Source organism: Physella acuta, unplaced genomic scaffold (assembly GCF_028476545.2).
Source record: "Physella acuta isolate Inbredline_101_S28 unplaced genomic scaffold, ASM2847654v3 ptg000186l, whole genome shotgun sequence".
NCBI lineage: Eukaryota > Metazoa > Mollusca > Gastropoda > Physidae > Physella > Physella acuta.
Window position 1 is genome coordinate 300,693 of NW_026731705.1, and position 12,910 is coordinate 313,602.

The window sequence follows — 12,910 nt, forward strand, 5'->3', positions numbered from 1 at the left end:
TCTACATGACCAAAGCCTCCACCTGTGTGTCAAATAGCTCGTTACACTGATCATCAACCACACGGTGTGTTTGTTGTCGTCTCTAGCCTTGACCTTTGTGACAATTTAGATCTCGCAACAGAATGGGTAATTGGACGTTTATTCAAACCCTTACATAAACACATAGCGATAACGCAGATAAAAGCACACAGATACACATAATAATATGACACATCAAGTATGCCTACAGGTATATATATATATATATATATATATATATATATATATATATATATATATATATATATATATAACTAGGGGTAGTTACCACGAGAGATACCATACCACGAGATACCACGCACACCCGGGGGGTTTTGACCTACAGCTGCCGTTAACTCTTACATCACCTTCCAGCGGAAACATTGGCCAGATTAACAAAGGAACTGAAACCGCCCACGACATTTAATGAACCGGTCAGCTGAATGGCTACCCACCGGTCAAGCTGATTGCGGGACGGCCCTAAACAGCCATCCCTGTGATCAATAGAGGAAACGTTGGCCAGGCAACAAAGGGGCGTAACCGCCCAAATCACTTAGTGGATCTGACACTGATTATCGCCCACAAAGAATCCTGAGCTGACCAAAGTTTGACCACGGGGGGGAGAACGGGATCATAGACGGGCGGTACGTAATCACAGACTTGCTCCTTGACACCTAGGACATGACGGGTAGGCTATATATACGGACCCAACGAAACGCGACGGGACAGTACGACCAGATAGCACGCGAGAGACGACAGAGTAGACTCTGGTTCTGGTATAAAATAAATCGAGACCAAGTTAAGAAATCAGTACTGACGAGTTTATGGTGACCGGACTTTGGGGTGAGTACGATTGTGCGTAGCTGTCATTGTTAGTGGATACGTTGTGAATGTAGTACATTGTTAGTTAATAAGTTGTGAATGTTGTGTACGAATGTACGATGGTATGCCCTTTATCTACTGACGGTACTTATAAAACCACTTTAATTAAGTGCCTGTATTATTTTTAATTTAATACGAATTTTAAAAATTATTTATGTAATTAATAGTATTATCTCCCCTGAGTCGCCGGTAGTTGGATGTATCGATGTTTTTTGAAATTTTTTGGTGTGGCGCCAATTTCAATATCTTGCTGTATCAGTAGTTTACAATTGTTCTGTAACATTCTCTCACACGTTCCTGATTTCCCTTTGTTTTACCTTATTCTTGAAATTTTCATCCGCAAATATTTTTTATTGGCATCTCCAATAGTCAGGCAAACGCATTTAACTTCTAGTTATACAATTTTAATAAAATTGTCTATGTATTAGTTCGATGTTTACAAGTGGACTTATAAGTTCCGTCAGGGCACACGGTCATTATTTTTAGGATTTTTAGAAAATGGCAGATTTTTTATGTGGAGTGACATAAATATTATTTTGTTCATTAATTAGCGAAATGTACTAAAAAAATGATATTTACACATTTATATGAAGGTTAGAATATGGTTTACCTAAGAAATATTATAATTACATGTTGATTTCTAGTAGTATAAGAATAAAAGGAATAAAGGTAGCAGTTGCAGGCTCGTTTACAAGGTTTAGTATACTTTATTTGTATACCAAAGCATAGTTCTAGTAGTAAGATTTTATTTGTTAGTTATATTTACTGCAATAAACTATCTTGCCTTCAATAAATAGTATTTACGTAATTTATACCTGTAGACTAGTAGTAGTCCATACTTCTGCATATAGTTTAGATCTATATGGTAAATTTTAACCCGTAAACAGGAAACAGTAGGCCACTTCGGGTATCCTAAACACATTGCGCTCACTTCTATTTATGAACTTTACACTGTGCTCTAGACTTGTCATAACATTCTAGTAGGCTACAATTATACTAGTATTACTAGAAGTTGTGTACTGAATGTCTTGGCTTTTGTTTGTTTATGCGGCTCATTGTAATAGCTATTGGAAGTTTCCAGCAAGAGCATGTTCAGTCCGGCAACCGCTGCTACACCAGAATGACAACAGACCAGAATGAGGGAGCATGACATGTCGGCAAATTTTGCTGTGTTTGAGGTCTAAGATGTGTTCCGACAGAAAATCCATTAAAAATCGTACTTAAAATATACTTTTGTGCTGTATTTATGTGTGAAAATTACAAAAAATGACTGTTATAATGATTGCCATGTTATTAGTTAATAAATTGTATCGTTTGTTCCTGTATTGTAAAAAAAACATTTTTTGGAAAAAATGTCCTACATTCCTGACAGTACTTATAAGTACCAATATATGTTTGGGCCATTAAAAATTTATGAAACAAAATTTCCTTCGACATATGCTTTAAATGTGCCAAAAGCAATATGATAACACATTGTTTAAGAAAAAATTTCATTCAGAACGTAATTCCGTAAATAAAGGGTTAATAGAGTATTGCAGTGTAAGAATAGCTTGTGATGATTAACCTTTTCTTGTATCGATTTATTTACAGACTGTGGAGGTCTGTTGGGTTTTTTTTTGGTTTGTTTTAGTTTTGACTTTTCGTGTAAATAAAACCATCGAACCTACCATTGTGTAGAAGAAAGCGTGTTGCTGCATTTCTTCCATTTGTTACACACACACACACACATACACACACATATATATATATATGTATATGTATATGTATATATATATATATATATATATATATATATATATATATATATATATATATATATATATATATATATGTGTGTGTGTGTGTGTGTGTGTGTGTGGTTACCGGGGTTAGCGTTGTCCATTCTGAAACTTTAGATTTCGCAACAGAATTTGTAATTGGATGTTTATTCATACCCATACATAAACACATATAGACACTCAGAGAAAAGCTCAGAAACACACACGTAATCAGAGACAGCAAATACGGATGTATGTGTTGGCTTACGTACATATGTAGACGTATAATTAGAGAAATTGATCGAGTTTTTTACCGTCACAATACCTACACTCATGTTATTATACCCTTTGAATAACGCTGACCGCTAACCCCACGAAAAAGTATCAATTGATAACACAAGCAAGTTGCCTACCGTAGTTTATAAAAACAGTGAGATAGCACAGATGTGACTATGTTATAGGTTCCCAAACCATTCAACCCACTGCAAATAATTGTTTTAAAGTATAATAAAGACATACTAACGACGTGACAACCCAAACTATTAACCTATCGACGTGACAACCCATACAACTAACCTATCGACTTGGTAACCCATACTACTACACATCGACGTGACAACCCATATTACTAACCTATCGACGTGACAAACCATACTACTAACCTATCGACGTGACAAACCATTCTACTAACCCATCGACGTGACAACCCATACTATTACTAATCGACGTGACAACCCATACAACTAACCCATCGACGTGACAACCCATACTACTAACCTATCGACGTGACAACCCATACTATTACACATCGACGTGACAACCCATACAACTAACCCATCGACGTGACAACCCATACTACTAACCTATCGACGTGACAACCCATACTATTACACATCGACGTGACAACCCATACAACTAACCCATCGACGTGACAACCCATACTACTAACCTATCGACGTGACAACCCATACTATTACACATCGACGTGACAACCCATATAACTAACCCAACGACGTGACAACCCATACTATTACACATCGACGTGACAACCCATACTACTAACCTATCGACGTGACAACCCATACTACTAACCCATCGACGTGACAACCCATACTACTAACCTTTCGACGTGACAACCCATACTACTAACCTATCGACGTGACAACCCATACTACTAACCTATCGACGTGACAACCCATACTACTAACATTTCGACGTGACAACCCATACTACTAACCTATCGACGTGACAACCCATACTACTAACCCATCGACGTGACAACCCATACTACTAACCTTTCGACGTGACAACCCATACCACTAACCTATCGACGTGACAACCCATACTACTAACCTTTCGACGTGACAACCCATACTACTAACCTATCGACGTGACAACCCATACTACTAACCTATCGACGTGACAACCCATACTACTAACCTATCGACGTGACAACCCATACTACTAACCTATCGACGTGACAACCCATACTACTAACCTATCGACGTGACAACCCATACTACTAACCTATCGACATGACAACCCATACTACTAACCTATCGACGTGACAACCCATACTACTTACCTAGCTGGCCACTCCCTACGTGTCTAGTTGTGACGTCAGTTTTAACCATCCAGTCTAAGTTATGTCCGACAGTAAACTGGACCTTGCACTGTACACAAGTAGTGTCCAGCCTGAGCATCTGTTGGGTGGTCCCAGTGTAGTTCCAGAAAAGAATGACCAGTGGATGAAACAGTTGGCACTTACATTTTTACTTTCTCGTATATACTAAGTATAGAGAAAGTCTTGTAATCGTGCCAAAAAAAAAAATCGAGATTTTTACAAATCTCGATGTTTTACACCTCAATGATACGGAAAAACATAATTTTGCAATCTTGTCCGTATGTCTGTCTGTCTGTGTGTCTGTGTGTCTGTGTGTCTGTGTGTCTGTGTGTCTGTGTGTCTGTGTGTGTGTGTCTGTCTGTCTGTGTGTGTGTGTGTCTGTCTGTCTGTGTGTGTGTGTGTGTGTGTGTGTGTGTGTGTGTGTCTGTCTGTCTGTCTGTCTGTCTGTCTGTCTGTCTGTCTGTCTGTCTGTCTGTCTGTCTGTCTGTCTGTCTGTCTGTCTGTCTGTCTGTCTGTCTGTCTGTCTGTCTGTCTGTCTGTCTGTCTGTCTGTCTGTCTGTCTGTCTGTCTGTCTGTCTGTCTGTCTGTCTGTAAACAGGATTACTTGAGTACCATTACAGCTAGGTTGATGAAGTATCATATATAAGTATTTTATCAAAATCGTAGATCCGTATCAACTTTTGAGCGATTTCCGATAACCGGAAGTGGTACTTTTCCTACATTGAATTTTTCAAAAGCCTATAACTTGAGTACTATTTCAGATAGATAAATGAAATTTCACATGTAAGTAAAAGATCTAATTCTCTACCTTCTGTTGAATTTTGAGTAATTTCCGTTGACCGGAAGTAGTAATTTACGCTACTTCCGATTTCTCAAAAAACTAATGTAAATTTTTAAAGTACTAATAATATTGCGCACTATTAAGCACTTTTTTATTTAGCGTTCACTCGGTGTGCAATTCTTTTGTCTACGAGATTTTATTCTATTTTTAAAAGTTTAAGTATTTAAAATGGATTAAACTTCATGTCTATAGCCCGAGTTTCCATCCCCTGTAATTTTATATAAAAATAATCGAGAAAGTTTAGGGGAGATCACTCCCGGTTTATTATGTAGGCTACGCATTACAGTGAAAGTCATGAAATCGACGTATAACCTGTAATACGTATAACGTCGCTTTATTAATCTTAAAAAGTCGGGCTCAGAAAAATATTTTAGACTTAATTTGTCGGAGGAATTTTATATGGCGCATATAATGATGGAAAGATGGTATCCTTGAATAAATTAAGCATTCATATAATGACCACATTATGACATAATAAATACTTAATGGGTCATTTAGGACATACGCACGGTAAAATTTAATTTTTATAGTGTGTGTCGAAGGGGGGGGGGGGAACAGGGTGGATGGGTCTGGGTATGTCCATGTATACATACAAATATATATTTAAACAATATATTTACATCAACGATTTTATGTTAAGACTGGGACTAATCCAGACCTATATTACTAACCTATCGACGACGTGATCGAGCCCATCGACGTGACAACCCATACTACTAACCCATCGACGTGACAACCCATACTACTAACCCATCGACGTGACAACCCATACTACTAACCCATCGACGTGACAACCCATACTACTAACCTATCGACGTGACAACCCATACTACTAACCCATCGACGTGACAACCCATACTACTAACCTATCGACGTGACAACCCATACTACTAACCTATCGACGTGACAACCCATACTACTACACATCGACGTGACAACCCATACTACTACACATCGACGTGACAACCCATACTATTACACATCGACGTGACAACCCATACTACTAACTTCTAAGTACCTCAGGTTTGTCTTGAATAAGACCAGTGTATCTTCGAAACTTATTTCTCCGGGGGGGGGGGGGGGGGGATATTGAAATTGTCGAGGGTGGGGGGCTGACACTGGTAAAAGTATATATGTTCTATATAGTTTCCAGGTCGTTGGGCGGGGGGGGGGGGGAGAGGGGTTGACATTTACTCGAGGAAAGGCTGAAGTACACGCTCAAAATTTCCAAAAGTCGGCTGAAATGATCCCTGGATGTGTAAGAAAAAGCAAGACTTATTTAAAAAATTCAGAAATCTCTCAAGTAGGCGACACAAAGTTCCTCAATTCCCACGTTACAGTGCAAGAAATAAAAAAAAAGCCATCGGGCGTCTCTCAATAGACTGCCTGTTGGTGACTTCCCTTTGACCATCAGATTACACGTCACAGTTCTTTTGTCTGTTGTCTTTATCTCTCACACCGGTTGAAACTTTTTTTCGCCACTTGTAAATAAGGTAGACAAAGACGTATTTTTACAACTTCTATTTTACCGGTTACTTCCCTTTGACGTCCCCGAGTCATATAATAATGTGTTCCCATGGTTATTTCGGCTGGTTGATATTTAGCACATACTTGGGTCCACTCAGCTTTGATGGGTACCTAGCTCATGTTACGGAAACAAATGCGGCATAATGCTGAATTCACAATCCTTTATATGCCAAGGACATTGAATCAGATAAATTCTACTTCATCTGCCCCATGTGTCTTGGGCACGAATGTGAAAAGCTGGTAATTTTGAGCGAATATTGCTTTTTCGTGTTAGCAATACAAGTCTTACAGTGCATGCTTCAGAACAATGGCATTTTTTAAACAGGCAGTTTACTAAGAGTTGCACAAAATAGAGAATAATTTTGGAAGGTTTTTTTTTCTTACCCTTTTGTAATTCGATCAATGTTTGTTATGTATAAAATGTGAAGTTAATGTAGGTAAAGTTTTATTGATGGAAGTGTTAGGTTAGTATTAAATGTGAATGTACAGGTCTGGCAATGCACACAATTAGAGTACACGAAGTTGGAAAAAAAAACAAAAAGACGAATAAAATGATACATTACTCATTCATAAAATGTTTAATAAAACATTTAGCCACACTTTTAATGAAATTAAACAACTTTTGAACATAAGTTAGAACTACACTGTCTGGCGTTGCTTTACATCGTTGTCTTGACTTGTTCCATTACCACGGCTGGGTTGTTTTTTACATGTAGTTTCTCATGGTTACCTGGGTAGGTATGTCACGTGTTCTAGTTGGGTTAGACGTACCTTTTGTGTTTATTTTTAGTCATGTGTTTAAACATTTATTTTATCAACTAGTGATATTACAACAAGATAAAAACAATTACTTTCAAATCAACTTTTAAAAATTTCAGAGAACAGTGTTTGCCTATACCTGAGTGTTTATAAAATACCTTGGCTATAAACTTAATTAAACCCACAAGCAGGTAACCCAACCACTGTAGACCTATATTAGATCGTCCAGTTGGCTATATTCCACTTGGCAATCATCCATTTCGTATTCTTTTCTAACAATATTAATCCAACGCCATTTACACCTTTTCAAAGTTTAAACGATCAATAAATAAAATCAATTCTTTTCATCGATTTGCTGACGTCGGTTGACACGCTTGGACTTCTTCCAGAAAATTCTAATTCCACCTGTTGACAGCTTCAAACATTTCTAGTCTTGTCACGTCACTCATGAAATCAAATCGTCTGCTACAAAACTTATAACGATCTATGTACAGTGTATGGTCGCGAGCTAATCAAATAATTCAACACTGCTGTTTGAAGTGAAGAGAAAAATAAAGTCGCCAGTCATCTTTAGTTTTTCAAAATCTAATTTGAATTTTTTTTTAAATTTTGTTACCAAATATGTGCATATCAAGCCTACAGTAAGCAGACATAGTCCATTGTCAAAGTTCATTGGAGCGTGACGATTATACCAGTACTTTCGTTAGCCTGACATTGACGTGTCAGTAACCGTATTTAAGTTTTCAACTTGTGATCAATACTTGCATTGGTGTGATTGCCAGGAAAATCCTACGTGTATGTCTATAGGAAAAAATGTACTAAATTATTTTTGAATCTGACAGTAATAGCCGTGCTTAAGAGAAGTAATTTCAGTTTTTGCCAATTATACCAACCTACCCCCTCCCCTCAATCATAAAAACCAGGCTCAACATCCTCCCTCTTAAAGTGGCCAGTAAATATTCAAACATTTAAAACTGTATATCTTACGTGGCCAACGTAAGAAAAATTAAATACAGTGTGATTTGTCCATAAAATATTTATTACTACTTTAATACCGAGCTTGCCTTGTACAGAAAAAAACAACCAATACCCAACTTATAAAGTTTCACTGGTATTGGCTAGCTATATCTGAACGGGGCTAAACTTTGACTAATGTTATACACTATTTAATTATGTATCTAAAAATAAATTTTACATTAATAACGAGCTTGTTTAATTACATTGGACCTTCACACATATCACAACCTACCTCAAACCTCCAAACATATCACAACATACCCCAGACCTTCACACATGTCACAACCTACCAAAACCTTCATACATATCACAATATACACCAAATATTCACACTAAAATAACCTAATATCTAATAAAAATGCATTTATCAATTAAATAAAATATTTGATGTTTAAAATAGCGCAGCTCTTTAATTTTTTAGAGAGGAAATATTTTGGCTTTGTTTTCATTTCCTTAGGAACCACCAGCCTTTATGCAGCTGTCAATATGAGTATACGTAAGCAGAGGTCTTCCATAGTTCACTGGAGCGTGACAATTAGAGCAATGCTTTCAATAACCTGTTACTGGCGATTCAATAACTTTTACTTAAAAGGCCTTTGTGCCTACAATTGTAACCGTTTTTTGAATAAATTTGAATAAATTTGAATAACCGCCTTTAAGTTTTTAAATCTCTTTTTGGGTTAATGTGATCAATACTTACATTGGTGTGATTTAGAGGAAAATCTCAAGTGTATGTCTGTAGATTAAAAACATTATTGGTTTGGCTGTAACAGTAACCCCCTTCCCCCCCCCCCCCCCCCAACTTATTAAACAACTTATTAGTATTTCGTTGATTCGCCCCACACACACCCAATTACATATTGTACACAAAGTAAGAAAAAACCCCACACCTAAAATTTTATATAGATTCCTCTATACATCTCTCTTCACCAACTTGTATCTAATAATGTCATTTAAGGAAAAAAAAACATTATTTGTACTAAATATTACATCAACAATTATATCACTCCTATATATCTTCTAGCGGGGATGAATTGACCAAAACCATAGCCAATCACAATGTACATTGAATATAATAGGACGACAGTATCTATCTGACAGTAGTTTAAATGTACTACAAGTTATCCTACATTCTTTTATTGTGCGTGGATTTATAACCAATGTGTTCTTTTCCATGGCAAATTATCGTATTATCAATATATATATATATATATATATATATATATATATATATATATGTATATATAATTTCCTTTATGTAATATGTATGATAAAAGTAATAAAATAAATGTTCACTTTATTCAAAAGTTTGATCTTGGTTGGACAAAGGCTATGGAAGCGAATCCAAAAAGAAAAGCAGGCTGAAATCGGAGTCAATGGCCTCAATGGCGCATAACCAGTTGACACGTAACGCTTAATTGTGTTGGAGGCGTGGTCGAGTCGGCAAAAAGCTCATGGTTGATAAATTCGAACAAAGTCTTGAGTTCAAACCCACTAGCAGATAAATCTCGATCCCCTTCAACACTAATAATTAAGAACGAAGAAGAAGAAGAAGAAGAAGATTCAAAAAATCCTATTGTATTTATTTCGTCAAATACACTCCACTGTATGGACCATGATGTCAATGTTCCACAAACTACGTCAGTACAGGCTAAAGTTGAGCTATTCTCGTGTTTTCAAATGTTGACGGATCCATACAAGACATTCAAATATTCTTTACAGTCTTGGTGGGCTGTTGACTGTTTAAAAACATTTGACCTTCTGGCAAAAATTAAATCAATCACCTATTACCAACGTAGCGTTCACAATTCAGTCGATAAATCAATATGACATAAATAATCTACAGACGGTCGTGTAAAGCCACACGTACAAAACACAGGTTGAAGATCTTCGCCAAATATATTTAAATATAAGTCTGACGTGAAAAAAAATTAAACTTCAAGTTTTTGGAATTCGTCCAAAAATGTTTTTACCAATAAATGTACAACAACCTAGCCGTTTAAGTAAAACGATAACTTCTAACATGTGACTTAGTATTCAACTTAAAAAAAGATTCTCTGGTTTTTGCTAGTTCGATCTCAAGTTGTCTAAATTAAGCTATAAACGTTTTAAGGCTATTGCAACACTTGTGAACTTTAACACAATGAAGGAGTGTGACATGAATTATAGATTGAATGAACGGAACTTTGGCACAATGTAGGACTGTGACATGAATTATAGATTGAATGAACGGAACTTTGGCACAATGTAGGACTGTGACATGAATTATAGATTGAATGAACGGAACTTTGGCACAATGTAGGACTGTGACATGAATTATAGATTGAATGAACGGAACTTTGGCACAATGTAGGACTGTGACATGAATTATAGATTGAATGAACGGAACTTTGGCACAATGTAGGACTGTGACATGAATTATAGATTGAATGAACGGAACATTGGCACAATGTAGGACTGTGACATGAATTATAGATTGAATGTACGGAACGACACAGTGTAGGGCCGTGACATGAAGAAAACCATTATTGTTATCTCAATAAATAAAGCTGTACACGACCTGTAGAGATGGGATAGTGTGGTCGAGTGGTAGAGCACATACCACTACACTCAACTTCTGCATATTGTGTGTAGGGCGTTCTTGAATCCATTTTACTCTAATGCATTACTGACCACACTTTGTTTATACTAGTGATGTCACTAAATCATGCAAACTCTACTTTATATGCACTGTTAACAATCACATCCGATAGGTTTACTGTCCGTATTGTTCACTAGTACTGTGTAGGTTTTTTTTTCAATGTACCAGCCGATGTTGTTATCGTCTCTTTAATACGTGTGTCACTTGTCTAGACTCACCTAATAAGATTATTTGCATGTTAACTAGACTCACCAAATAAGATTATTCACATGTGAAACTAGACTCAACAAATAAGATTATTTACATGTGTAACGAGCTTCACCAAATAAGATTATTTATAAGTGTAACTTAAATTTTGGTTTAAAATTTGATTTGATTTGATGACAACCTGTTGCATCATGTTTATAAACCTGTAGGTTTTCACATCATTGACGTCACAGGGTTTGTTTATCAATATGATAAAAGTTGGTAACGTTAGATGTCAAATTCCAGATCGTGAAAAGATCATAAAAAACACATAGATCACATGTACTATACACTATCCCCAGTAAAGAAGTGACACAGACCCCCCCCCCGCCTACCCGTTTAATTGCATTAATTTACTGATGTTCATCACTAGATGTCTACAGGTGTCAATGTCTACAGGTGTCCATGTCTACAGGTGTCCATGTCTACAGGTGTCCATGTCTACAGGTGTCCATGTCTACAGGTGTCCATGTCTACAGGTGTCTATGTCTACAGGTGTCCATGTCTAGAGCCTACAGTACATTTAGCCACGACGATTCATGGTTATGTTAAATTCAAACAAAATATTTACACCCGTCTCCAGTAGATACCAGTGATTCTTTCAAATCTGATCTTATAAAACCACTGAAGCGTGACGTGTAAAGAAATAAAACCCCGTGTCTGGCATATAACTCATGTGACTTCTTGTTCACGTCACATATCACTTTCTTACACAACTGGTGTGTGCACTGTTTGGGATTCAATTTCAACTCGCACTACTCAAATAGCTAATTAATTAGGCATTTGTTGATTTTGATCGGTAATTATTTTATCTTTAAATTATTAGTTAATAGGTTAGTCCATACATTTTAAGTAGTTTAAATTAAAGCAAATAATTTCACTGAATGAAATTGACTGTAAGTCAATCGGTCACCTCCAATGATTGTTGGTATTACAATGAATTAACCTTCATGACTATATTTTGTTAATCGGTACTTTGTTTAATCTAATTACTTGTTTATATTTGCACAGTTCTTTCATAAATATTGCCATTCTGTAGTTCTCTAGGGAATGTACGGCCACAGATCTTACAAGTCCTGAATGTGACCACTCGGACACATCAAAGTTTGGTGGAGTTTTAGCATGTTGGCAGGCAGACATGGTTTTTGATGAGAGTGAGGCAAGAAAAATCGAACAGTGGTTTATGGTTTGATGATGATAAAAGTCAAGTGGTCAACCTTAATAGGAATCTAGATTTCAAGATCTAGTTACTATCTAAGTATCTATGTTGAATCTACTCTCTTTTTTTAATTTTAGAGTACGTAGAGTTAATGACACGAGAAGTTGATTAATATTTTTTAACTATGTTAAAATGTCAAAATGGTTTTAACAAAATATATAAACGGCTGCTTGCATGTTGTGTGAATCGCTAGGTTGTTTCATTCAAAGATCACATAACTACATCAATGGCTATTAGAGATATGTTACATCTATTTACAGGTAAGATTCTTATTTATCTTTTCACTTAATAATCAAGTAAACATCTATATTTTAGGCTGATATAGACAATAGTTTATTTTTGTACTTATCATTGTGCAATGACATATATGTAGACATCA

General features: G+C 36.3%; 1 protein-coding gene across 3 annotated transcripts in view; it reads left to right on the forward strand.

Annotated features, from left to right (window-relative positions):
- The window catches only part of LOC131936721 (uncharacterized), a 302,556-nt gene that overhangs the window by 36,001 nt on the left and 253,645 nt on the right, over positions 1-12,910 (forward strand). The gene's annotated exons all lie outside the window — the stretch shown is intronic.